This window comes from Bubalus kerabau, chromosome 7 (genome assembly GCF_029407905.1).
Source record: "Bubalus kerabau isolate K-KA32 ecotype Philippines breed swamp buffalo chromosome 7, PCC_UOA_SB_1v2, whole genome shotgun sequence".
NCBI lineage: Eukaryota > Metazoa > Chordata > Mammalia > Artiodactyla > Bovidae > Bubalus > Bubalus kerabau.
In genome coordinates this window covers 9394481-9419956 of record NC_073630.1, presented here as the reverse complement: position 1 = coordinate 9419956, position 25476 = coordinate 9394481, and the positions used below count along the sequence as shown (strand labels likewise).

The 25476-nt window shown below is 39.7% G+C and overlaps 3 long non-coding RNA genes across 4 annotated transcripts in view; all 3 read left to right on the top strand.

Annotated features, from left to right (window-relative positions):
* The window catches only part of LOC129657427 (uncharacterized), a 230589-nt gene that overhangs the window by 98014 nt on the left and 107099 nt on the right, over window positions 1-25476 (top strand). The gene's annotated exons all lie outside the window — the stretch shown is intronic.
* LOC129657426 (uncharacterized) overlaps window positions 1-25476 on the top strand; it is a 154296-nt gene that overhangs the window by 76085 nt on the left and 52735 nt on the right. The window lies entirely within an intron of this gene.
* LOC129657428 (uncharacterized) lies at window positions 18267-23358 on the top strand. Its single transcript, XR_008716714.1, has 3 exons — window positions 18267-20634; window positions 21784-21894; window positions 22195-23358. It is a non-coding gene; the product is annotated as an uncharacterized LOC129657428 (long non-coding RNA).

Genomic DNA, 25476 nt, shown 5'->3' with positions numbered 1-25476 from the left:
TCATCCTCTGTTGTCCCCTTCTCCTCCTGCCCCCAATCCCTCCCAGCATCAGGGTCTTTTCCAGTGAGTCAACTCTTCGCATGAGGTGGCCAAAGTATTGAAGTTTCAGCTTCAACATCAGTCCTTCCAAAGAACTCGCCTTTAGAATGGATTGGTTGGATTTCCTTGCAGTCCAAGGGACTCTCAAGAGTCTTCTCCAACACCACAGTTCAAAAGCATCAATTGTTTGGCGCTGAGCTTTCTTCACAGTCCAAACTTTCACATCCATACATGACCACCGGAAAAACCATAGCCTTGACTAGACGGGCCTTGCTAGTTGAACATAAATTATAAAATAAAATGTGTCTACAGCTGCATATAGGTTAATGGAAAGTTCAGATTCAATCACATTATTTTTATTTACATTCAAATTCAAGATTACAAAGATTCCTTGTTCTGAGAAGAATCTCCTGGGGTGTTTGGTCATGTAACCGAGGTTTCTCCTTGCAGAATCTGACTCCGTGGTCTGGAATGGGACCTTTTATTTTGTATTTTTAACTGGAAACCCACTTCCTTGCTTCTCAATATGGGCCAAGTACCAACAGTATTGGCAGCATAGGGTTTGTTGGAGATACAGACTTTGGGAACCCATCCTAGGTTTATTAAATCAGAATTTTCATTTAGTAAGACTTCAAGTATTCATACAGTCCTGAGAGATGTCCCTCTGAATCAGTGGTTCTCAAAGAGTAGTTCCAGACCAGTAGCAGCAGCAGCATCAGGGAACTTGTTGAAACTGCAAATTCTCAGGCCCTAACCTAGACCTACTAAATGAGAAACCCACCAGGTGATTCTAATGCATACTAAAGTTTGTACATTTCTGTACATGATTCTTATCATTGGGAAAATGAGGACACATGATCTAATCCTCCCAGGGCTGTTTAAGCCAGGAGTCCCAACTTTACACATTAGAGTTAAAAAAAAAATGGCAAGCCACATGACCACAATTTAAGTAGAGTATCTGTGATGTGGATTTTTTAAATGTTCTCATTTTAAGAACAGCTTGGGTTGAAAGATGACTAATTTAATTCATCACCAAATCCAGTAGTCAGTGCTAGACATAGGCAGGTTGCCAGCATCCTTTCACTTTGTACTGTCTTAGATTTGGAACTTTTGTCTGATGTGGAATACCTGTTGAGAGATACACTTCATGACTTTCTCATGCTCCTACACATCAGAAATACAAGGCCATGAGGACTCTTTACCTGGGCCATTTCTTAGGGTTTTATTTTCACGGAATAACATTGAGGAATGAAGTAATGTTCCTCTGAAACAGAGTAGCATTCCTTAACTCTTGCTGTGAAAGGGTGGTTTCTCCAAGGTCAGTGGCATGTTTAAGGGTCCATCTGAGCCCTCCTCCACATTGCTCTAGTGAGGCTGGCAAAGCAAGGCAAATGATGCTCATGCTGCTTCCTGTGCTATATGTAGTCAAGCCTTTTATTCCTGACTCAGAAATCCTGTATCTCTACCAATATTTATGAAATCCTTTCAGATGAACTTACTAAGTTGTAAAGAGGATAAAAATCCAATCCCAGACCTGAAGTATGCTGTACCAACCTATTTCTATTACTCTAGCCTCTTTTCAATTAGATCTTATTCTTTAGACCGTAATTGAGTATTTCTGTCCCAATGAGTCATAGATTTCATTCTGGCCTCTATTTGGGTTTCTTCCTCTTGTTATTATTCAGCTTTAGCCCACTCAGGGTAGTGCCCCACTTTTGGCAACCTTACTGCAGATCAACATCTGCCTGGGATACAACTAAGCCTATCTAGGCTCCAGAAGAGGACCAGATTTTATCATGTTAAAGCATGTATGTCTTCGTAATAGTAATAATAACATGCATTTGTATAACATGTCATCACTGTCAGTGTGCTTTTATAAAAATCATTTTACATAATTTATTTTTATTTTTTATTTAATAACTAGACTAGTACCTTGCATGTAGTAGGCATATTATTTATTTCTTTAAACAAATGAGTGGACATACTCATGCACTTAGAAATAGATGAAGAGAAGAAAAAATTCTGTGTTTGTAGATGTAGGTAGTGTACCCTACCTCTTTGATAAAAAAGTACCTGAATTATGTTAACCAGCCTGATTATCATCCTCCTTGTGATTATCATCATCATCATTTGTATTAAGTGAACTCACACATTGTTTTGGTTTATGGAATGGTTTATTTTCTTCTCCTTACAGAACCTCGGTACTAAAACGAGAAATGTGTTAGTATATTATCGAGTCAGTTAACAAGTCATTTAATTGACTTTCTAGTCTAATTCAGGTATGGCTTGTTGTCTCATCCTTGTGGAGTGTCTTCTCATCCCTTTTAACTTGGATAGTTAATCTGTCCTATAACTCTGTCCTCTGTGCTGTGTCACTTAGTCATAGCCTACTCTTTGTGACCCCATGGACCGTAGCCCTCCAGGCTCCTCTGTCCATGGAATTTTCCAGGCAAGAATACTGGAGTGAGTTGCTTTTTCCTACTCCAGGGAATCTTCCAGACCCAGAGGTCAAACCCTGTGTCTCTTGCATCTCTGGCATTGGCAGGTGGGTTCTTTACCACTTCTACCTGGGAAGCCTGAGTACGTTAGGAAAATGTACAAATAGTGCATTTTGGGGACATGAATTCCATACTGTGAAGGTGAAGGGGCATGATGAAAAAAGGCTAAGTATTGTCCACATTACAATGAGCATAAAATAATTTCAGTGGTTAGAAGGGATTTTTAATTTATAAGAATATCATGGATTCGTAATCTATTATATATAGGGTTTGGTGGGACTCTGTTTTATGTTAAACACTTAGGAAAACAATCTCACTAGAAATATAAGAGTTTCCATAATCTTTCTTCATTATGCAGTACAGGAGCAGGTAACAAGATGAGTGGCTTCCAAAAACAAGCAGATAGACTGTATTAGCCCTTATAGAGAAACACAGAGTGCCTATAGGTAGAACAAAAAGAGGAACTGAAAGTTGTGTACCACAAAGATAGAGGGACCCTTTCTTACATGAGAGAAGCTGCAGCAAGAATTTACCACACATACAGGGTGGGATCAGTGGAGAAATAACTCCAGAAAGAATGAAGAGACGGAGCCAAAGCAACACCACCACCCAGCTGTAGATGTGATTGGTGATGGAAGTAAAGTCTGATGCTGTAAAGAGCAATATTGCATAGGAACCTGGAATGTTAAGTCCATGAATAAAGGCAAATTGGAAGTGGTCAAACAGGAGATGGCAAGAGTAAACATCAACATTTTAGGAATCAGTGAACTAAAATGGACTGGAATGGGTGAATTTAATTCAGATGATCATTATATCAACTACTGTGGGCAAGAATCCATTAGAAGAAATGGAGTATCCATCATAGTCAACAAAAGAGTCTGAAATGAAGTACTTGGATGCAGTCTCAAAAACGACAGAATGATCTCTGCTCATTTCCAAGGCAAACCATTCAGTATCACAGTAATCCAAGTCTATACCCCGACCAGTAGTGCTGAAGAAGCTGAAGTTGAATGGTTCTATGAAGACCTACAAGACCTTCTAGAACTAACACCCGAAAAAGATGTCCTTTTCATTATAGGGGATGAGAATGCAAAAGTAGGAAGTCAAGAAATAACCTGGAGTAACAGGCAAATTTAGCCTTGGAGTACAGAATGAAGCAGGGCAAAGGCTAATAGAGTTTTGCCAAGAGAACTCACTGGTCATAGCAAACACCCTCTTCCAACAACGTAAAAGAAGACTCTACAGGTGAACATTACCAGATGGGCAACACTGAAATCAGATTGATTATAATCTTTGCAGCCAAAGATGGAGAAGCTCTATACAGTCAGGAAAAACAAGACTAAGACCTGACTGTGGCTCAGATCACGAACTCCTTATTGCCAAAGCAGACTTAAATGAAGAAAGTAGGTAAAACCACTGGACCATTCAGGTATTACCTAAATCAAATCTCTTATGATTATACAGTTTAAGTGACAAATAGATTCAAGGGATTAGATCTGATAGAGTGCCTGGAGAACTACGGACAGAGGTTCATGACATTGTACAGGAAGTGAAGTCGCTCAGTCATGTCTGACTCTTTGCGACCCCATGGACTATAGCCTACTGGGCTCCTCCGTCCACGGGATTTTCCAGGCAAGAATACTGAAGTAGGTTGCCATTTCCTTCTCCAGGGGAACTTCCCGACCCAGGGCTCGAACCTGGGTCTCCTGCATTGTAGGCAGATGCTTTACCATTGTACAAGAGGAGGGATCAAAACCATCCCCAAGAAAAAGAAATGCAAAAAGGCAAAAGAGTTGTCTGAGGAGGTCTTACAAATAACTGTGAAAAGAAGAGAAGCAAAAGGCAAAAGAGAAAAGGAAAGATACACCCGTCTGAATGAAGAGTTCCAAAGATCAGCAAGGAGAGATAAGAAAGCCTTCCTCAGTGATCAATGCAAAGAAATAGAGGAAAACAATAGAAAGAGAAAGACTAGAGATATCTTCAAGCAGATCATGCAAAGATGGGCACAATAAAGGGCAGAAATGGTATGGACCTAACAGAAGCAGAAGCTATTAAGAAGAAGTGGCAAGAATACACAGAAGAACTATACAAAAAAAAGATCTTCATGACCCAGATAATCACAATGGTGTGATCACTCACCTAGAGCCAGACATCCTGGAATGCAAAGCCAAGTGGGCCTTAGGAAGCATCACTACAAACAAAGCTAGTGGAGGTGATGGAATTCCAGTTGATCTATTTCAGATCCTAAAAGATGATGCTGTGAAAGTGCTGTGCTCATTATGCCAGGAAATACGGGAGACTCAGCAGTGGCCACAGGACTGGAAAAGGTCAGTTTACATTCCAATTCCAAAGAAAGGCAATGTCAAAGAATGCTCAAACTACCGCACAATTGCACTCATCTCTCACACTAGTGAAGTAATGCTCAAGATTCTCCAAGCCAGGCTTCAACAGTACGTGAACAGTGAACTTCCAGATGTTCAAGCTGGATTTAGAAAAGGCAGAGGAACCAGAGATCAAGTTGCCAACATCTTTGGATCATCGATAAAGCAAGAGAGTTCTAGAAAAACATCTATTTATACTTCATTGACTATGCCAAAGCCTTTGACTGTGTGGATCACAAAAAACTCTGGAAAATTCTTCAAGAGATGGGAATTCCAGACCTGCCTCCTGAGAAATCTTTATGCAGGTCAGGAAGCAACAGTTAGAACTGGACATGGAACAATGGACTGGTTCCAAAATCAGGAAATGAGTACGTCAAGGCTGTATATTATCACCATGCTTATTTAACTTATGTACAGAGTACATCATGAGAAATGCTGGACTGGAAGAAGCACAAGCTGGAATCAAGATTGCTGGGAGAAGTACCAATAACCTCACATAAGCAAATGACACCACCCTTATGGCAAAAAGCAAAGAAGAACTAAAGAACCTCTTGATGAAGGTGAAAGAGGAGAGTGAAAAAGTTGGCTTAAAACTCAACGTTCAGAAAACTTAGGTCATGGCATCTGGTCCCATCACTTCATGGTAAGTAGATGGGCAAACAATGGAAACTGTGACAGACCTTATTTTGGGGGGCTCCAAAATCACTGCAGATGGTGGCTGCAGCCATGAAATTAAAAGATGCTTGCTCCTTGGGAGAAAAGCTATGACCAACCTAGACAGCATATTAAGAAGCAGAGACATTACTTTGCCAACAAAGGTCCATCTAGTCAAAGCTGTGGTTTTTCCAGTCGTCATGTATGGATTTGAGGGACTATAAAGAAAGCTGAACACTGAAGTGTTGATGCTTTTGAACTGTGGTGTTGGAGAAGACTCTTGTGAGTCCCTTGGACTGCAAGGAGATCCAACCAGTCAATCCTAAAGGAAATCAGTCCTGAATATTCATTGAAAGGACTGATGCTGAAGCTGAAACTCCAACACTTTGGCCACCTGATGTGAAGAACTGACTCATTTGAAAAGAACCTGATTCTGGGAAAGATTGAAGGCGGGAGGAAAAGGGGATGACAGAGGATGAGATGATTGGATGGCATCACTGACTCAGTGGACATGAGTTTGAGTAAACTCCAGGAGTTGGTGATAGACATGGAGGCCTGGGGTGCTGCAGTCCATGGGGTTGCAAAGAGTCGGATATGACTAACTGAACTGAACTTATAGGATAGGAGGGAAGGTCTTTAACTTCTATACAGCTAAGAACAAACTTCAAAAGCTACAGAATCGTTTATGGTGAACCTTAACCTAAGAATTCTTGGTTCTTATTTCAACTCGTGATTAAAAAAAAAAAAAAAAAAGCAGTTCTAGGAAGTCTTTTATTAAATTTAAATGGTGTATAATGCAGAGGAAGTTGTTTACAGTAAAATCCCTGGGCAGTTAAATAAAAATTGACTTTTAAAGCAATTTCTTAGCCCCCTACCTGAGATCAGATGTGAAATCTGTTCCTTAGCTTGAATTCAGGGGAAAATGGAAGAGTCACACACACAGTATTCATTGTAAGATTTTGGCCTACTCATAATCATTCTATAGCTTGGATTCAGTCAGTGTGGGTGTTTCAGCTTGGGATTTTACAAAGGATAGGTAGAATTCCTTTAAGTATTTCAGATATAGAAATTGAGTAAAACCAGTTCAATCAAGTTTTGTACCCAGAGTTGTCAGAAGTAGTGTTCCCCTCAGTCCTCTCCTGAAAGTTGGGAGGGGCTTGACTGTCCATTCCTGTAAGACTGCTGCTTCTTTGCCTAACTTTTCTCAAAGCACGTTGTATTTGCCTGTGTTTAAAAGGCTGTTCTCAGTATGCAAATTCTTCATATCTCATATAATTACTATTTTAAGCAATCAGTTTCCAATTTCACGTGATGCTGAGTTATAAGAATATCTTTCACATACATTAAATACTGCTTGTGTCTTCTGTGAATAAACATGATTTCCTGTTCAGTTTTGATGGTTGCTGATATATTTTCATTAGAACTAAGTGATTGTAATAGTTTTACTTAACATTTTTGTGTAAAAATCTATAACTTTTATAGATTAAAAAACTATTCAGAATATGATGCTCCATGGTGCAATATGCCAACTTAAAAAAAATGAGTTGGCATCAAAGATGCAAATTTTTATAGCAATTTTCAAGATCATATTCACCATATAAAGGTGCTGTTGTATTTTACTTTCAAAAAGGTGACAGACTAGCATTTTTAGAATAAGAATTGCTCAGAAACTGATATCTGAAGAAGAAGATATATGGTATCAGTGGACTTTATTGTAACTGGATGTTAGGAAGAAACTTAGAGATAGTGTGGGACCAAAACTTGACATTTTCAGGTTACATTTAGGAAAGTAAATTCTAACAAATATGAAAAATGTCTTTTAAAATCTTTGCTTTTGAAGCAAAGACATATATTTTTTAATACAGTCTCTACTAATAATAGAAAGGAAGCAAATGATACTTGGTGTAAGATTTTACCTGAACATTTATATTTGAATTAAATGTTTTATTATTTAATTTTAATAAGTAAACTTTGAAACTGTATCCTCTATTAATACCTGTTTCATTTTAATCACATCTCCTAGTTATTAATATTTTGTTTTTTAGCATACCTTTATTGAGTATCTATTATACATGGTTAATGCTGGGATTTCTTTGGCCACCTCATGCGAAGAGTTGACTCATTGGAAAAGACTCTGATGCTGGGAGGGGTTGGGGGCAGGAGGAGAAGGGGATGACAGGATGAGATGGCTGGATGGCATCACTGACTCCATGGGCGTGAGTCTGAGTGAACTTCGGGAGTTGGTGATGGACAGGGAGGCCTGGTGTGCTGCGATTCATGGGGTCGCAAAGAGTCGGACACGACTGAGCAACTGAACTGAACTGAACTGAAGGCTCGTTTTTCAGGGGTCCAAAAATAAGCATGATTCCTGTCCTCAGAAGAGACAGAAAGGGACTTCCTACCTGTCCAGTGGTTAAGACTCCTTCTTTCAGTGCAGGAAGTGAGGATTCAGTACTTGGCTGGGAAGCTAAGATCCCACATGTCTCTGAGCCAGAAAACCAAAACATAAAACAGAAGCAATATTGTAACAAATTCAGTAAAGACATAAAAATGTTTTTTAAAAAAGAGAGTGGAAAATATATGAACATTCATTTGAGCTAATTAAGTAATTAGAGTAGTAAATTTCTCAATTTTTAAAAATTATCAGGACTCCTTTTGACTCTTAAAGAATTGTTGAGGATCCCAAAGAACTTTTGTTTATATAGCTAATACTAGTATTTACCACATTGAAAATTAAAAATTAAAACTGAGTAAACTTAAAATACATACAATAATAATAGCTTTCTTTAGCTATCAGAATGATGATCTTATCTCATGTTGTGTGGCCTGTGGAAAACTCTACTGTCTGTACATTTGAAAGAAAATGAGAATGAAAAGGGCAAATAATGTCTTAGAAATATTGAGAAAATGTTCTGACTTTATGAAGCCTCTAAAATCAGGGTCTTGAGGACCCCCCAAATGCCAGATAAAGACAGGAAGAGCAATTTATGTCAACTCGTGCTGAAAACCATTAACTAACAGATTAACCTTAGTCTTCATTATTTAATATTGAGTGTAGATTTTAATAAAAAAGCAAATAAAAAATAGCAATACTTTTTCCAGTAAGCTTGGTTCAAGAAATGAAGGCACTCCTCTGCCACCTGGTGGCAATGTATCCTAGTTAGGGATTTGAGAGGTTTTTGAACGGTGTACAATTACAATATATCTTAATTGGGTGGGATTTTGAGGTTTTGAATGTGGACTCTACCTTTCAAACACCAAGATGCTATACTTGGAACCTCTGAAACATGTTAACTTATACACTAAACATTTCCCCAAAGAAATAAAAGCAACTAAGTTAAAATCCATCTATATTTTTAAAAACCAGTAACTGTACATTGAATGCTCAGTATTTCAGTTGGATAGAAAAATGAGCTTTCTTTGTTTTTCTCTAATGCATGTTCTTATTACCTAGGGGAAAGAAGAGACAGTAAGAGAGGTGTACAACCCCTGCCACATTCAGTTATGCACCCGCCCCCCCTTTTTAGTTTAGAACATTATTTTTCAGCAGGAAGATAAGAATAGATTTTATTCTTTTACTGAGGTAGTTTTGAGCTTTTGTGAATCAATAACCTAATAACTCAAGATATTTCATAAGCTTTTAGCCTCCCTCCCAATGTTTAGAATGGGAAAACTTTCCAAGATACCTAAGCATGAATGGTCTTATAGCAATACATTTTCTGATACTTTATTTTCATATGAAGTTTTCCCTCAAAATTGATCTGTCAGAAAACACTCCTTCTTCATAAGAGCCTAAGTCTTACTTTATAGAGAATATGAAATTTCCTCATTCATCTTATTTCTTACCTGAGTGTATTACCTGAAGAGTAAACCTCTCTGTGTATCTAACAAAGGGGAAGCCTCTGGCAGTGATTAATCACAGCACTATGAACCTACCGGGCTTTGAGTCTTGCCTAAATTTGCACCTATTTCTCTTAAGTATAAAGCCTAATGATAGTAACTTCTATTTCTGCCACTTAAAAATGAGGTGAATTCACATATGTGGTATAGAGGGTAAGAAACTAACATCAAGTTTTATTTACTCAACTTTACTTTTTTCATTTCCAAAGAATTCATGGCTTCCATGAAAGAGTCCACTGAGGAAAGAACTTTACTAACAGATACTAAATGCTTAAAAATGATCTTTTCTACATACTTAAATAATGTATGTTTAAAGCAAGTAAACAACTTACTTGCTTTCATATTTGAAAGCAAGTAAGAACAGCCAAAATATGGAGAAGGAAGCTTTTTAAGCAATGCAATTGGATGTTTTCTGGAAATACCAAATTTACAAAACATATTGGAAAAATTTCAAATAAAACTTTAATGTAGTTTCTTTTAGACTTAATATATATATATCATCAACTAAAGTAATTAAAATCTATTTTTTCTAAGTCATGTCATATAAAGTGAAAGTGAAAGTCATTCAGTCCTGTCTGACTCTTTGTGATCCCATGGAATACACAGCCCATGGAATTCTCCAGGCCAGAATACTGGAGTGGGTAGCCGTTTCCTTCTCTAGGGATCTTCCCAACCCAGGGATCAAACCCAGGTCTCCCACATTGCAGGTGGATTCTTTACCAGCTGAGCTACCAGGGAAGCCCACGTCATGTAAATTTATTCTAATTACCATTACTCCTCACCTTGTTTGAATAAAAAATTAAACACTTTCTATGTCCTATGACAGAAGATAACATTATAGACTAGCTGTTGGATCAATTACCACCTGAAAGAAGCCAACACTATGACACAGCAGAGAGGGGACAGGGAAGAAATTACTCTGACCTAAATCCCCTCCCTCAGACCTGAAGATGTGCCTCTCGTTGGCTGAACACACCTGGATGTAAAAGGATCTTATGGATCAAGCTCCCAGAGTATAAAATAAAGGGGAAAATGGTTAAGTGAGGATGCAGAAGAAGATTTGGGAAATACCTAGAAATGAAGAAAACGAATGACTCTAATGAACAACTAAACAACAACAAAAAATGATTGTATATCTTAGCTGGGTCCTTTAAAAAATGAATCTGAAGGCAAAGAGTGAAGACTTCTTTTTGGCAGCTGATCATCCATGGTGTTTCTATACAACTGTGAAAGCTTTTGTCCAAGATTATGTTCTGAAGGATGTTTGTGTAGCAGACAACCTTGAAAGATAGGAATAATGTCATGATAATAAAGATAATTTTTAACTTATATGTATTTAACTTATATGCAGAGTACATCATGAGAAATGCTGGACTGGATGAAGCACAAACTGGAATCAATATTGCCAGGAGAAATACCAATAACCTCAGATATATGCAAATGACACCACACTTATGGCAGAAAGCAAAGAAGAACTAAAGAGCCTCTTGATGAAAGTGAAAGAAAAGAGTGAAAAAGCTGGCTTAAAACTCAACAGTCAGAAAACTAAGATCATGGCATCCGGTCCCATCACTTCATGACAAATATATGGGGAAACAGTGGAAACAGTGAGAGACTTTATTTTTGGGGGCTCCAAAATCACTGCAGATGGTGACTGCAGACATGAAATTAAAAGATGCTTGCTCCTTGGGAGAAAAGCTATGACCAACCTAGACAGCATATTAAAAAGCAGAGACATTACTTTGCCAGCAAAGGTCCCTCTAGTCAAAGCTGTGGTTTTTCCAGTAGTCATGTACGGATGTCAGAGTTGGACTATGAGGAAAGCTGAGCACTGAATAATTGATGTTTTTGAGCTGTTGTGTTGGAGAAGACTCTTGAGAGTCCTTTGGACTGCAGGGAGATCCAACCAGTCCTTCCTAAAGGAAATCAGTCCTGAGTATTCATTGGAAGGACTGATGCTGAAAGCTGAAGTTTCCAATACTTTGGCCACCTGATGCAAAGAACCGACTCATTTGAAAAGACCCTGATGCTGGGAAAGATAGAAGGCCAGAGGAGAAGGGGACGACAGAGTATGATGGTTGGATGGCATCACCTACTCCATGGACTTGAGTTTGAGTAAGCTCTGGGAGTTTGTGATGGACAGGGAATCCTGGCTTGCTGCAGTCCTTGGGGTCCCAAAGAGTCAGACACGACTGAGCGACTGAACTGAACTGAGTAAAGATAATATTCCCATGTGGGGAAAATGTGGGGCAAAGTTCCTGGCAACCCCTTTAAAATACTGGGGTTTTCCAAGCTTGCTTTTTCTCAGCTGTGCCACGAATATACTGTGTGCGAAGTGCCTGCATGTGACTTGGTTGGCAATGGGAGCATATAACCATAGAGTTCACGTTGCCTGCTGTGATAATAAAGTCCTTTGTGTCCCACCAAGGACCTCATGTCTTCCCTCAGCATCTGTGTAACTGTGGCAGGTTCGCTTCTTAGCTCACAAGCAAGGTGAGACCCTTCGCAGTTCTTAGCAGGGCTAACACTGTATTTGGGAAGTAGAAGCCTAAGACAGTGAAGGTAAGGGAAAAGGAGAAGTGAGGCAAAGACATGTGTGTTGCTTTACTCTTTACTATAAAGAACCACAAAGGAGACATTATTAGTCACTTTTCACTCAGTGTTTTAGACTTTTCTAGAAAGATTGAAAGAAGGAACTTCAACTCAAAGTAGACCATAAGAAAAAGTGAAAGGAGGGGGACATTTTCTCCTTGACCTCTTCCCATATCCTCTTCCCCTTGGTCAAGGTTTACCTCGATAATGATCTCACTTCTTGGTTGCATCTCAGTGGCTGCTCAGAAAATCAGGTTCCATGCTTTGAAGTGTAGTATTTCCTCCAAATACGAAACGTGGAGGACTGACTATTTATGTAAATAAAGTGTTGACCAAGGCATGAAAAGGAGGAAGTAGACAAGAGAATTTGAGAAGGTACATAAGATTTATATTTTAGTATAATGGGTAAAAGTATATTTGCATATCAAACAGTTCCTAACTTTGCTTTCCATAAAACTGAATGGGAACCTAATTGAATTTTTAGCTTAGTGCTTAAAAAAGAGAGAACCCTTAAGTAATAGATTATGTGCTTTTTTTTTTTTTTGATCATGAAGTTAGAAGTAGTTCAAAGAATTATGAGCTAGTATTGTAACAGAACTCCCTTCCATTTTTATCTACTTGTGCTGGTTTTTTAAAAATAATTTTATTTATTTACTTTCAGTTGTGCTGAGTCTTCCTTGCTCTGCATAGGCTTTCTCTAGTTGCTGTGAGCAGGTGCTACTTTTTGTTTCCATACACAGGCTTCTCACTGTGGTGGCTTCTTTTGTTGCAGAGCACAGACTATAGGCGTATGGGCTTCAGTATTTGCAACACGTGGATTCAGTAGTTGTGGCCCACAGGCTTTGTAGTTCCCGACCTAGGGGTTGAACCAGCATCCTCTGTGGCCCCTGCATTGGCAGGCAGATTTTTTTTTTTTTTTTTTTTAACCACTGAGCCACCTGGGAAGCTGAAGCTAAGGTACTTCTTATATGTCCACCTCTTGTTGACTAAAAGGCATTTGTAAGAGAATGGAGAAGAGGAGTGACAAATGGGTTAAAATCACAAACTTGAGAATAATGTGATTATTTTCTTAAAAACTTATTTAGGTAAGGACACTTAACATGAGATCATAACAACATTCTAAGGCTCAGTACAGCACTGTTGACTGCAGGCACTGTGTCGTGCAGCAGTTCCCCAGAGCTTACTCACATTGCACAGCTGAAACTTTAGATCCCTTGAACAACTCCGTTCCTGCCTCCTCCCAGTCCCCGACAGCTGCCATTCTACTCTCTGCTTCAATTACTTTAATTATTTTGGATCTCTTTTGTAAATGGAACCATGAATTGTCCTTCTCTGTCTAGCTTGTATTATAGTAATAATAATTTATAACTAATATTAGTGTAATATTCTCCAGGCTTATCCATATTGTTGCATATGGCAGAATTTCCTCCTTTTTTAAGGATGAATAATATTTCTTTATCCATTTATCTGTTGATAGACATTTAAATTGGGCTTTCCTTGTGGCTCAGCAGTAGGGAATCCACCTGCAATGCAGAAGACACGAGTTCGATCCCTGGGCCAGGAAGATCCCCTGGAGGAGAGCACAGCAACCCACTCCAGTATTCTTGCCTGGAGAATCCCATGGACAGAGAATCCTGACAGGCTATAGTCCATAAGGTTGCAAAGAGTTCGACATGACTGAAGCAACTGAGCAAATGCACCCCCCACATAGATGTTTAGGTTACTTCCACATCCTGGCTATTATGGATAATGCTGCCAAGAACGTGGGAATGTAAATATCTCTTTAGGATCCTAATTTCAGTTCTTTTGAGTACATACCTAGAAGTGAGATTGATGGATCATATAATAGTTCTATTTCTAATTTTTTTAGCAGCCTCTACACCATTTTTTTGGGGAGGGGTGTTAGTTCTAAAAGGTCTTGTAGGTCTTCATAGAATCATTCAACTTCAGCTTCTTCAGCATTACTGGTTGGGGCATAGACTTGGATTACTGTGATATTGAATGGTTTGCCTTGGAAACGAACAGAGATCATTCTGTCATTTTTGAGATTGCGTCCAAGTACCGCATTTTGGACTCTTTTGTTGACCATGATGGCTACTCCATTTCTTCTGAGGGATTCCTGCACGCAGTAGTAGATATAATGGTCATCTGAGTTAAATTCACCCATTCCGGTCCATTTTAGTTCGCTGATTCCTAGAATGTCGACATTCACTCTTGCCATCTCTTGTTTGACCACTTCCAATTTGCCTTGATTCATGGACCTGACATTCCAGGTTCCTATGCAACATTGCTCTTTACAGCATTGGGCCTTGCTTCTTTCACCAGTCACATCCACAACTGGGTATTGTTTTTGCTTTGGCTCCATCCCTTCATTCTTTCTGGAGTTATGTCTCCACTGATCTCCAGTAGCATATTGGGCACCTACTGACCTGGGGAGTTCCTCTTTCAGTATCCTTTCATTTTGCCTTCTCATAACCTCAGATATGCAGATGACACCACCCTTATGGCAGAAAGTGAAGAGGAACTAAAAAGCCTCTTGATGAAGGTGAAAGAGGAGAGTGAAAAAGTTGGCTTAAAGCTCAACATTCAGAAAACGAAGATCATGGCCTCTGGTCCCATCACTTCATGGGAAATAGATGGGGAAACAGTGGGAACAGTGTCAGACTTTATTTTTGGGGGCTCCCAAATCACTGCAGATGGTGACTGCAGCCATGAAATTAAAAGATGTTTACTCCTTGGAAGAAAAGTTATGACCAACCTAGATAGCATATTGAAAAGCAGAGACACTACTTTGCCAACAAAGGTCCATCTAGTCAAGGCTATGGTTTATCCAGTGGTCATGTATGGATGTGAGAGTTGGACTGTGAAGAAAGCTGAGCGCAGAAGAACTGATGCTTTTGAACTGTGGCGTTGGAGAAGACTCTTGTGAGTCCTTTGGACTGCAAGGAGATCCAACCAGTCGGTTCTGAAGGAGATCAGCCCTGGGATTTCTTTGGAAGGAATGATGCTAAAGCTGAAACTCCAGTACTTTGGCCACCTCATGCAAAGAGTTGACTCATTGGAAAAGACTCTGATGCTGGGAGGGATTAGGGGGAGGAGGAGAAGGGGACGACAGAGGATGAGATGGCTGGATGGCATCACTGACTCGATGGACGTGAGTCTGAGTGAACTCCGGGAGTTGGTGATGGACAGGGAGGCCTGGCGTGCTGCGATTCATGGGGTTGCAAAGAGTCGGACACGACTGAGCGACTGAACTGAACTGAACTGATACTATTTTACCTTCCCTGATAGCTCAGTTGGTAAAGAATCTGCATGAAATACAGGAGACCTGGGTTCAATCTCCTGGAGAAGATCATTACCTGCTGAGAAGATCCCCTGGAGAAGGGAAAGGTTACCCACTGCAGTATTCTGGCCTGGAGAATTCCATGGACTCTGTAGTCCATGGGGTCACAAAGAGTCAGACAGGACTGAGCGACTTTCACTTTCATACCAATTTACCTAGTGCCTGTACCACTTTACATTTCCACGAAGTGTACAAGGGTGCCTACGTTTCCGCATGCTCTCTGGCACTTGGTATTTTTTTTTGTATTTTTGACAATAGTCATCCTAACAGGTATGAAGTGGTAACTCATTGTGGTTTTGGTTGTGTTTCCCTAATGATTAGTGATGTTGAGCATGTTTTCACACATCTGTTCATAATTTATCTGTTTTGTTTTGAAAGTTGTTCAAGTCCTTGGCTCATTCTTTATTCAGGTTACACTAACATGTAAAAGCTAGGGAAAGGAGAGAATCCAGTGAAGTACAGAGAGGCATTTCCCCCAACGGGGAAAGTATTTTAATTTGAAATCCAGCAAGGAGACAGTATCGGAGTCGAGGAGTTGACTTAAAATTGTTTTTTTCCAGTATTTCACATGTGTTTACCCCTTACAGGTAGTAGATAAAATATTCTTCATTTTCCTGATTCTAAATTAGAAGGTAATATTCATTTAAGATACACTTAACTGGTTGCTTTCTGGAAGGTCTTTGATGTTTTGGGTTTTTGTTTAAGTCTTTACATCTCTATTGAGAATCTACCAAGGAAGAATGTTATTTCCTCCCTTGCTTCTGAATCTGTATTTCATAACTGGATGTCTATAAATAGTACTAGGCAGTACAGCAATTATGCCATTACTAAAGATCATTGTTATTATAAACATATTTCATTTAGATGCAAATTTTTACTGCTGTGTCACAGACATTTGAGAAATACACACTGATCCACACTAGAAATGGCATTACCAACTGGAAGAGTTTGAGCAAATTCCAAGAGTTGGTGATGGACAGAGAAGCCTGGCATGCTGCAGTGCATGGGGTCGAAAAGAATCAGAAATGACTGAGCAACTGAGGTGAACTGAACACTAGAAGTTAGCATGGATTTACCACATATTGATACCAGAGGTTTACAATTTGTCCAAAAATATTTCTTTGTCATTTGCTGCCAAGAGGACAATAATTGCAATCTCTGTTTCAAGAAAGACTGTGTAATCCTTACTGCCTAGATGTGTTTATTTTTGGATGTAACAGAGCACTGGCCACAGCAAGTTAAAGTCCTGCTTCTTCTATTTCTTAACTATTATACTTGGGCAAGTTGATTCCGTTTATTTCAGCAAATTCTTTACTGAATTCCTACTGTTACCAAACACCAGAGAAACAAAGCTCAATGAAATATGGCCCCAGAGAAATACAGATGTACACAGAATATTTTGAAATAATGTGAGAGAAGTATTAATATATACTTCTGTATATATTAATATACTCACAGGATACTGTGAGTTTGAAAGAAATTCTCCTTATTGGGCTTGAGGAATAAAGGGTGGGCATGTTTTCTGAAGGAGGAGATGTCTAGGATGTTTCTTAAGGGAGGAACATGTGTGGCCAGGTTTGGGTGGAGAGAAGGTAATGACTGGTCAGAAGATGGTTCCTGCCCTAGAGAGCATAAAGGTAGTGATGAATGAACAACAGGGTGAGTGGGGGGAACCCTATATTATCCTGTATTAATAGTAAAATATGAGGTGTTAGGTTTCTGGGAGCTTGAGCAGGGCTAGCTCTGGAGAGCTTCATAGGCTGCTGTATTTGAAGAGACTTGAAGTATGCAGAGAACAGCATTCATAGTCAAATCGACACTTCTGTAACTCTGGTGGCAGTGTGGAGGGTGTATTTAAAGGAAGCAAATCCAGAGGCATTTTTAATGCTTCAGTCAGGCATGACTGGAACTTGGGCCGTGATAGAGTTAGGGAGAGGGAAGGCACAATTAGCAAAGAGTAAGGAGGCATCTATTTATGACAGTGCTTTTGTTGAACCAAAAAAGTACAGCTTGAAGGATGACAAAGACCTGAATATGAACCCCAGCTACATCACTTCAGGGGCTGAGCTGTTTACAAGTTACAGTATTTTGTATTTCTGAACGTGAGGGACACTTCTTCATGTTATCATGGGGATTAGACTTGACCTGAAATACCTGAAACAGTGCTTGAATAGCATGTCAGTAAATGGTTACTAGTGTTACTATTAAAATCTCCAAGACTTAGTCTCCTCTCCTGAATTATAGATTTGTTGTGATATTAGAGCAAGATAATACGTGTTAAAGGTGCCTAATCTTTTGGATAAAGAATTTTTTCAGAAAAAATTTTATGTGCTACTTTCCCCCAATTGAAAGAAAAATAGCTTTGAATCTCATTTTAAAATACTATTTTTGTAGCCAGTGCAATTTACTGTTTATTGAAGAAAAGCAAACCAGTGAGGCCTTTGACCATGGAAATGCTACTAAGGAGCAACCCTGAGAATTAGCTATATCACTGCATCATCGTGATTAAGAACACCAGAGCAGCGATCAGACTGACGGCTGATTGTGTGTCTTTAAGCAAATTAGCTTACCTCTCTGTGCCTCAGTTTCTTGATTTCTAAATGTCTATGCACCCTAAAATATGTACGAAGGTTAAGTGAGATAATCACTCATGTAAACTGCTCAGCTGTGTGCTGGGTACATGCTAAAAACCTCCCAAATAATGACTATTATTTTTTGGAGGACAGTGTTCAAAAGAATGACTTTCCATGCACTAACTCTTTTAGTTATAAAGAAAAAAAGACATCCATAGGGTGGATATTACTATCAGGGCCCACTGGCAGACAGGGGAATGCAGACTGGGAGGTGAGTTATGCTGCTGCCGGTCACACAGCAGGGAAGCCGTAGAGCTGAGGCTAGAATTAGGTCGTCCTCTTCAGTGTTGCATTTCCCGACTCTGTTGTGTCTCCTACTAGGGCTTAGTTGGTGACCCTCTCTTGCCACTGCAAGCCAAACTAGGTCTTCAAGGTTGAAGGATAACCTCTGCTTTATCAAAATGCAACAAGAGCTCTATAAGGGTTGTGGTTTTCTGGAAGGGCTGACCATTGCTTCACTCTGCACTGACTCTGGAGGCCCAGTCTACAGAGGGTCTCAGCTGCTGTTTGGCTCCTCCTCCTCTGAGCGAGTGATACTCTTAGCCAGTCCCCTGCTTCCCACTTGCACCAGGACCTGCTAAGTTTGAGTGCACATTCCCAGAGTCAAAGAATTTTAGTGATCCTTCTCTCAGGATCCCTAGGTCTCTCCTTCCTTCCACCCGAATAGCCTCATTCTTGTATCAGTTTTGTATGAACTGATAGGCTAGACTTAATTGGCACTTGAGTAATGGCATGGGTTTCTTATTGGTGGTCACTGTGAAAACATTTTCAAGCCAAGATAGTGATATATTTGTTATAAACTATAATAGCTGGGAATTCCCTGTTGTCCAGTGGTTCGGATCCTGTGAATTCCCTTTTGAGGGCATGGTTTTGATCCCTGACTGGAGGACTGAGATCCCACAAGCCACTCAATGTGGCCAAAACAAACAAGCAAAACATATGTAATAACAATAAGCAGCAGCCTGGTGGGCCCAGGTGGCACTCGTGGTAAAGAACTCGCCTGTCAATGCAGGAGACATCGGAAACACAGATTCGATCCATGGGTCAGGAAGATCCCCTGGAGAAGGAAATGGCAGCCCACCCCAGTATTCTTGCTTGGAGAATCTCATGGACAGAGGATCCTGGCGGGCTACAGTCCATAGGGTTGCAAAGAGTCAGACAGGACTAAAGCTACTTAGCACACACCACACACAAGCAAGCAGTCTGGGAGGTAACACCTGGAAGAATCTCATCTGTGAGTGGATATGCTCACTTAAGGGCAGACTCTACTTTAAAAGATGTCAAGTTTTCTCTTTTACAGATAAGGACAGGTAGAGAAAAACGTGGAATTTGACTTGCTTTTCAGGTAATATATACATACCACCTCATATTCAAAAATAATGACTTAGGAGAGTTGTTGAGGACTTCATTAGAAGTAGTAACAGTTTCCCGATCTCGTCTTCTCCAGTGCATTTGAGCTCCTCCCTTATGTTCCATGACTTTTTTTAACAGGCCTGTAGTTCAAAGTTCCTTAGTCTTGGTGGACTCTTTTCTTTAGGTGTGCTGACATCAAGATTTGCACGGTTGTCATTGTAGTTTTATCTCCTTTCCCCTGCTCGTTTTTATGAAGATATTTTGGTGAGACAAGTGTTTCCAATTGGAACAAACAAACAAACAGTTAAACTGGCCCTGTAAGAGAATTGTTCCATATATCCATATCTACCTTCACTTGGGGGGCTTCCAGGTGGTGCTAGTGGTAAAGAACCCACCTGCCAGTGCAGGAGACATAAGAGACATGGGTTCGATCCCTGGGTTGGGAAGATCCTCTGGAGGAAGAAATAGCAACCCACTCCAGTATTCTTGCCTGGAGAATCCCATGGACAGAGGAGCCTAGTGGGCTACAGTCCATGGGGTTGCAAAGAGTCGGACACAAGAGAAGCAACTCAGCACCTTCACTTTTGGTGCAAGAGAGGTTGCTTATAGAGTTCAGATGCCTCAGTGACGTTCATTATAGAAGTCACTCATCAGTTAGAATAGAAAGGGAAGTAGCTTTGAACTCCTTTAAATCCAGTTCAGAACTGTACCAACTCATGAATAAAAATGTTTCATCCAGAAACCATCATGTCCATATGTGTTTTTCTAAAGGCTTTTGCATGGTGATTTTGGTTGTTATCGCAAAGTCAGTTGCTGTATTTTATCAAGGAACTGCCACAGGCTCCTGTCTTAAGTATAGCATTTTGGGTTACTCTGTTACCAATAAGCAAGAATTAAAAACAAAACACAACAACAAACTAGCCATCAGTCAAAAGTTTGTCATTAGTTTGCTCTTTGAAGGGGCAGCGAATGAGTTGCAGATGGACCTCTATTTACAGTTCCCCAGTGTATCCTGAGGGCTTGGCGGATGTTTTCTGCAGTGTTACCACCGTGCAGTATTGAAAACTTACACTTAAAAGGAGCCCTTGCTTAAGAGAGAATAGGCAAAAAGGGAATTATTCCTTAGTGGGCGGTCCGCAGAGTTGTAGGATTGTAGGTGGTCTGTTACACTTTTCTCTGGGCCAAGGTCATCGCTCATTGTTGTGAAGGGAGGACGCAGAAGAAGAAAAAGCTCTGTGCATGTATGTCTAGGAGTGTTGGTGGGCGGCCAGACTGGCTTGCTTTCTTTTTCTCCTTTTCCTCTCCAGAGCCCTGTCCTGCTAGTGATACTCGGAAAATGAGTCTTCAGATGAGGTCCACCATCTTCCCATTTCATAGGGCTTGGTCCCCATGTCACTTCCTTAGAGACAGTTTTCCTGACCATTCTCTCCAAGCAGGCTCCCCTAACTGCTCTTGTTTTTTTTTTTTTTTTTTCCCCTTAAATATTTGCGTATTTGGCTGCACGGGTATTAGTTGCATCACACGGGATCTTTGATCTTTGCTGTCACGTGCGGGATCTTTCATTTGTGGCATGTGAACTCTTACTTGCAGCATATGGAATCTACTCTAGTTTCCTGAGTAGGGATCGAACTTGGGCCATCTGCACTGGGAGCGTGGAATTTTAGCCACTGGAGCACCAGAGAAATCCCTCCTTAATTGCTCTTTACTGTCACACTCAGTCATTTTCTTCGTATTGTCTACCACAAGTTTTGTGTATGTGTTCTAAAAAAAAAAAAAAGATCTGTCACCTATTTTGGGCTATAACCTCCAGAGTTTACATATTTGTGTAATCACTTTTCTTCCACAATAGAATATTGAAAAGAGAAGGCACTCGATAGAAGGGTTTTATAGAACTAACATCCCTTAGGTTAGAACTAATATTTGCCTTATTAATGTTCATGATAACGTCTCAAAACTGATGAAATTTAACAATATTACTGTGTTATTTTACTGGGAAAAAAATCTTTTCTCAGCTTCTTCTTTTTTTTTTAAACAGCTAGCATAGACTTCCTTTAGGAAAGAAAAATTTTCCTCTAGAAAAATGGCTATGTAGTCCACTTTGGTTGGGTGGAAACATCAGGGGATGGTTTACACTATTAAAGTGAAACAAATTGCTGGATAAAATACTTTGCATAAGATGTTAATAATAATCTGAAGTTGGAGAAAGGAGTCATGCAACATAGTGCAAATCAGGTCTCTTAAAAAAAAAGTCTTTAACAAGTTAAGGAGGTGTAAATAGTTTCTTGTGGCAGGATTGCTAAAAGTCTTTAGAGAACACAGTTGTCTAATATCTGGTTTTAAGACACTTGTTCTGACATAAATCACTTTTATAACTTCAAACTTTGGAAAAGTCAGCTACAGTCACACATTTTGGGGAGAAGTTTGGAAGCCCAGTGCAAGGGGACTGTATCCATATGTGATTACTGTGGAGCTGGGAGCTGCAACAGCTGCAGAAGTGACAGGTGGGTATAACTGAAGTGTCAGTGGCCTCATTCTGTCACTTTAAGTTGTACCTTAAGTTCACATCTTGAAAACATTCTTGACTGGTTACTTTGGGGCTTCCAGAAATATCTAACTTGCGTTGAATGCTGCAGAAAGCTTCAGAAGCATAATACATACATAGAATATAATCCCTGGTTAAAAATAAAGTGTTTGTTATTATTAGTGACATGTTCAAAAAAAAGCAAATGTGTGAGTATTTATGATTTCTGTTTTTAATGGTGGGAATTCTTGTGTTTTCTATTTCAACTATCTGTTTCTAGTTACCACAGTCAGTTTCCCAGGGGAAGGCTCGGGAATCTGTGCCTCCTGTGAGAGAAACTGCCTTCGGCCCTAGTGGGAGGAGAAGGTGAAGCCGTGAGAAGCTGAGCTGGGTCCCTCCTGTAGCCTGTCTCCTACTCAGGATTCCTCTTAGAGGAAGAGGGCTCCTAGGTGATTCTGGGGGCTCTCTTTTGGGACTTTAATCTCTGGGGTATTGTTTCTTTATTTTTGTTATCACTGAGAGTGTGACTCAGATCTGTACCTTTTTCAAAGCCAGTCAAGTTCAGGAAGACACCTGCTAAGTATAGCGTCCACACACCTGAAGGCATTCACCTTCTCTCAGTATGCCACACGTGCAGTTAAGGAGTGAATGTTGTGTGAGTCATTAATCTTCCTTTCTTGAGATGTAAAAATGAGCAGTGACAACTCAAACTTTTTAACCTGTTTGCTTTAAAAATTATAGGCTGTTAATACATTGTTAAAATATATAAATCCATAAATTACCAGTTACTGCCAAACCACAAGTGAAATTATGCTCTTGCTTATACAAAATGAATCTGATTGTACTCTTACAGTTTTGTGGGCTTCATGACTTGCTCTCTTAAACCTCAGAGGGAAGACAATTCCACTCTACAGTTTTGCAGAAAGTCTTGTCCTTTGAGATGCCTTTGGTACATGGCTGGGGTATAGATTCAGGGAGACCTTTCCAAATGGATTTAGAACAGGTTCATATCTGATTCTTCAGCTGAGCTTATATCTTCTTGTACCTTCTCTTGAATTACTCAATATTGCTTTGGTTGCCCCGTGTCCTTAAATGTGTTTATAAACCAGGGTCATTTGTGCTCAGCTGACCTTCAAAGGAAAAAAAAAATGTACAGGAAGGTAGCAATGTTAGAGGTAAAGAACACAGGCTTCATGCTTTGGAATCAGACATTCTTGCCTTATTATGTTGCTTAATAGCTATGAAGATCACTTTGCACAACAATAGAAACTTATATTTAGGATGACTTATACATCAGCCCCTATGGCTTAAATGGCAATTATGGATACATTTTGGAAGTTGAATAGTTACAGTAGGCAATTAGCTTTTAGGATATTAGTTTCCTACTGTTTGTTTATCTGCAGCTCTGTCTACATAAAACATCTTTCTTATTTATTTGCCTATATAATCTCTCATCCTTCAAGCTGTATTTTAACATGCTGGAGCTTTTCCTGACTTTCTGGTCTCTACTATATGCCTGTTTTATCATGCCCAGTTTCATGCCCTAACATATGGTGCTGCAGTTGTTCCTTGCACATTTCCTCCAGTTATCTCTGAACTTGTGAGCACAGAGATTATTATTATTATTATTTTATTTTTATCATTGCATCCTTCATGTCAATCACAGGCATCATTCTGGTCTTCTGGTACAGAGTCAGCTCTTGATAAGTATTGGTTTAAGAAAATTACTTATTGGTTCTTCAGGTAGCATTTACATTTCCAAGGGGAACCCGTTATTTAAAAAACTTACCAGTGCAAATCACATACTTTACTTCTAGCTTTAGGATATGCTTTTAATAGAGGAATTATGAATGTTAGATAAGAAAGAGGGCTTGGAATTCATGTAATTCAGTAAAGGAATTTTACACAGAAAGAGACCAAGGTCTAGAGAAATCAGTCAATTTGTCTGACATCATGCTGCTGCTGCTGCTAAGTCGCTTCAGTCACGTCTGACTCTGTGCAACCTCAGAGACAGCAGCCCACCAGGCTCTCCCGTCCCTGGGATTCTCCAGGCAAGAACACTGGAGTGGGTTGCCAAGCTTGTTAATGGCAGAACCAGTATTTTAGAGAGGGAGGCAGTGTTCAAAGGTGAATGCTTATGGCTTTGAGGTCACACCTGTGTTGAACTCTGTTTTAGCTCCTTGGCACTGTTGGCATTGGCTAAGATACTGACTTCTACACACTTTGGTTTCTTCACCTCTGATTGAAGAGGGTGTTTAGGAAAGAGAGTGAGGACAGAAAACTTCTTGTGAGGATTATACGAGTTAACATACGAGAATGTGTTGTGCAAATTGTGTAGACCTGTATAGTAATAGCCATGACTGCTTAGTCTTATGATTTTTATGCGGTCATTGATGCTGCCTCTGACTCTGAGGGAAACACTTCAAGTCTTTGAATTAGTTTATTTCACAATAAATAGGTGTGAAGAGCCTTCCTTGGTCTAATAAAGCCCTTTGCTATTAAGTTATGAAGTGCTTCTTACAAACACCTAATAAGGAAACAACTACCAGTTTAATTTGTATCAAGTCTATCTCTCCTTTCCATCAATTTAATTTTTGACCTCCAGATTTTTAAGTAGTATGTGCTGTTTCAGTTTTGACCTGCAAATAACAAGCTGTCATTTATGAATTCCTTCCTAAATTAAGGATAATTATAAGTACTCATTTTCTGTGTTTACTGTTTGCAAGTAACTGGGACATAGATTAATTTGGGACTATTATTTTGCCATACTAAAATAATGCTGACATTTGATTATGATGCTAAACTATTCTGAACACCGCTTAGCCATCAGACCTCTAATGCGTGGGAGCTGTGCTAATACATAAATATTTAGGACTGACATTCCAAGTTAAGGCTCATATTTGCTCCGTGGTAGATGTGCTAGTAAGGGGAGGAAAAAAAGGAAGTCATAACTGGAGTGGAGAGTCTGCCCTGAGCAAAGCTGTAAAGCAGGTCAGGTTAATCTTCACATGTTTCTCAGCTCTCTTTACCCTTCTATCCATTGAACACCCTTCTCTGAAGAATTTTTTCTCCTAGATTCCTGTAGCCACACTGCCCTGGTTACCCAAAGCTTGTTACAGTTGTGCTTGTTACAGCTCTTGATAAAAGCAGCTATTTCTTTTCTACCTGGCAAATGGAAGACTGCTCCCCCTCTGTGCTGGCCTCACCTTCACTTTTCAGGCAAGGTATTGATTGTAACAGTTTTCTTTCTGCATACGTGCTGCTACTTTTGCTATCAAGTCCAAAAAAAGCAGAAGTATTAACAGTTCGGAACTCTTCTGGCCCTTTACTCCCCAGAATGTTCAGGATTGTTTTTTAATTAATGTATCTAATGTTAAGGAAACTCTAGAGAATATAAAGCTGCTTCCTTTTAGTTGATACTTTAGTTTTAATTCATTACTACAGAGGTGAAAAAGTAAGCCTAATCTCTCTGCCAATTGACGAACGTTCCATTTATTTGCAGGAGGAGGTGGCTAGAGTCTCTCATAAGGCTTCTTAGCTCATGTATAAATATCAACTTGTC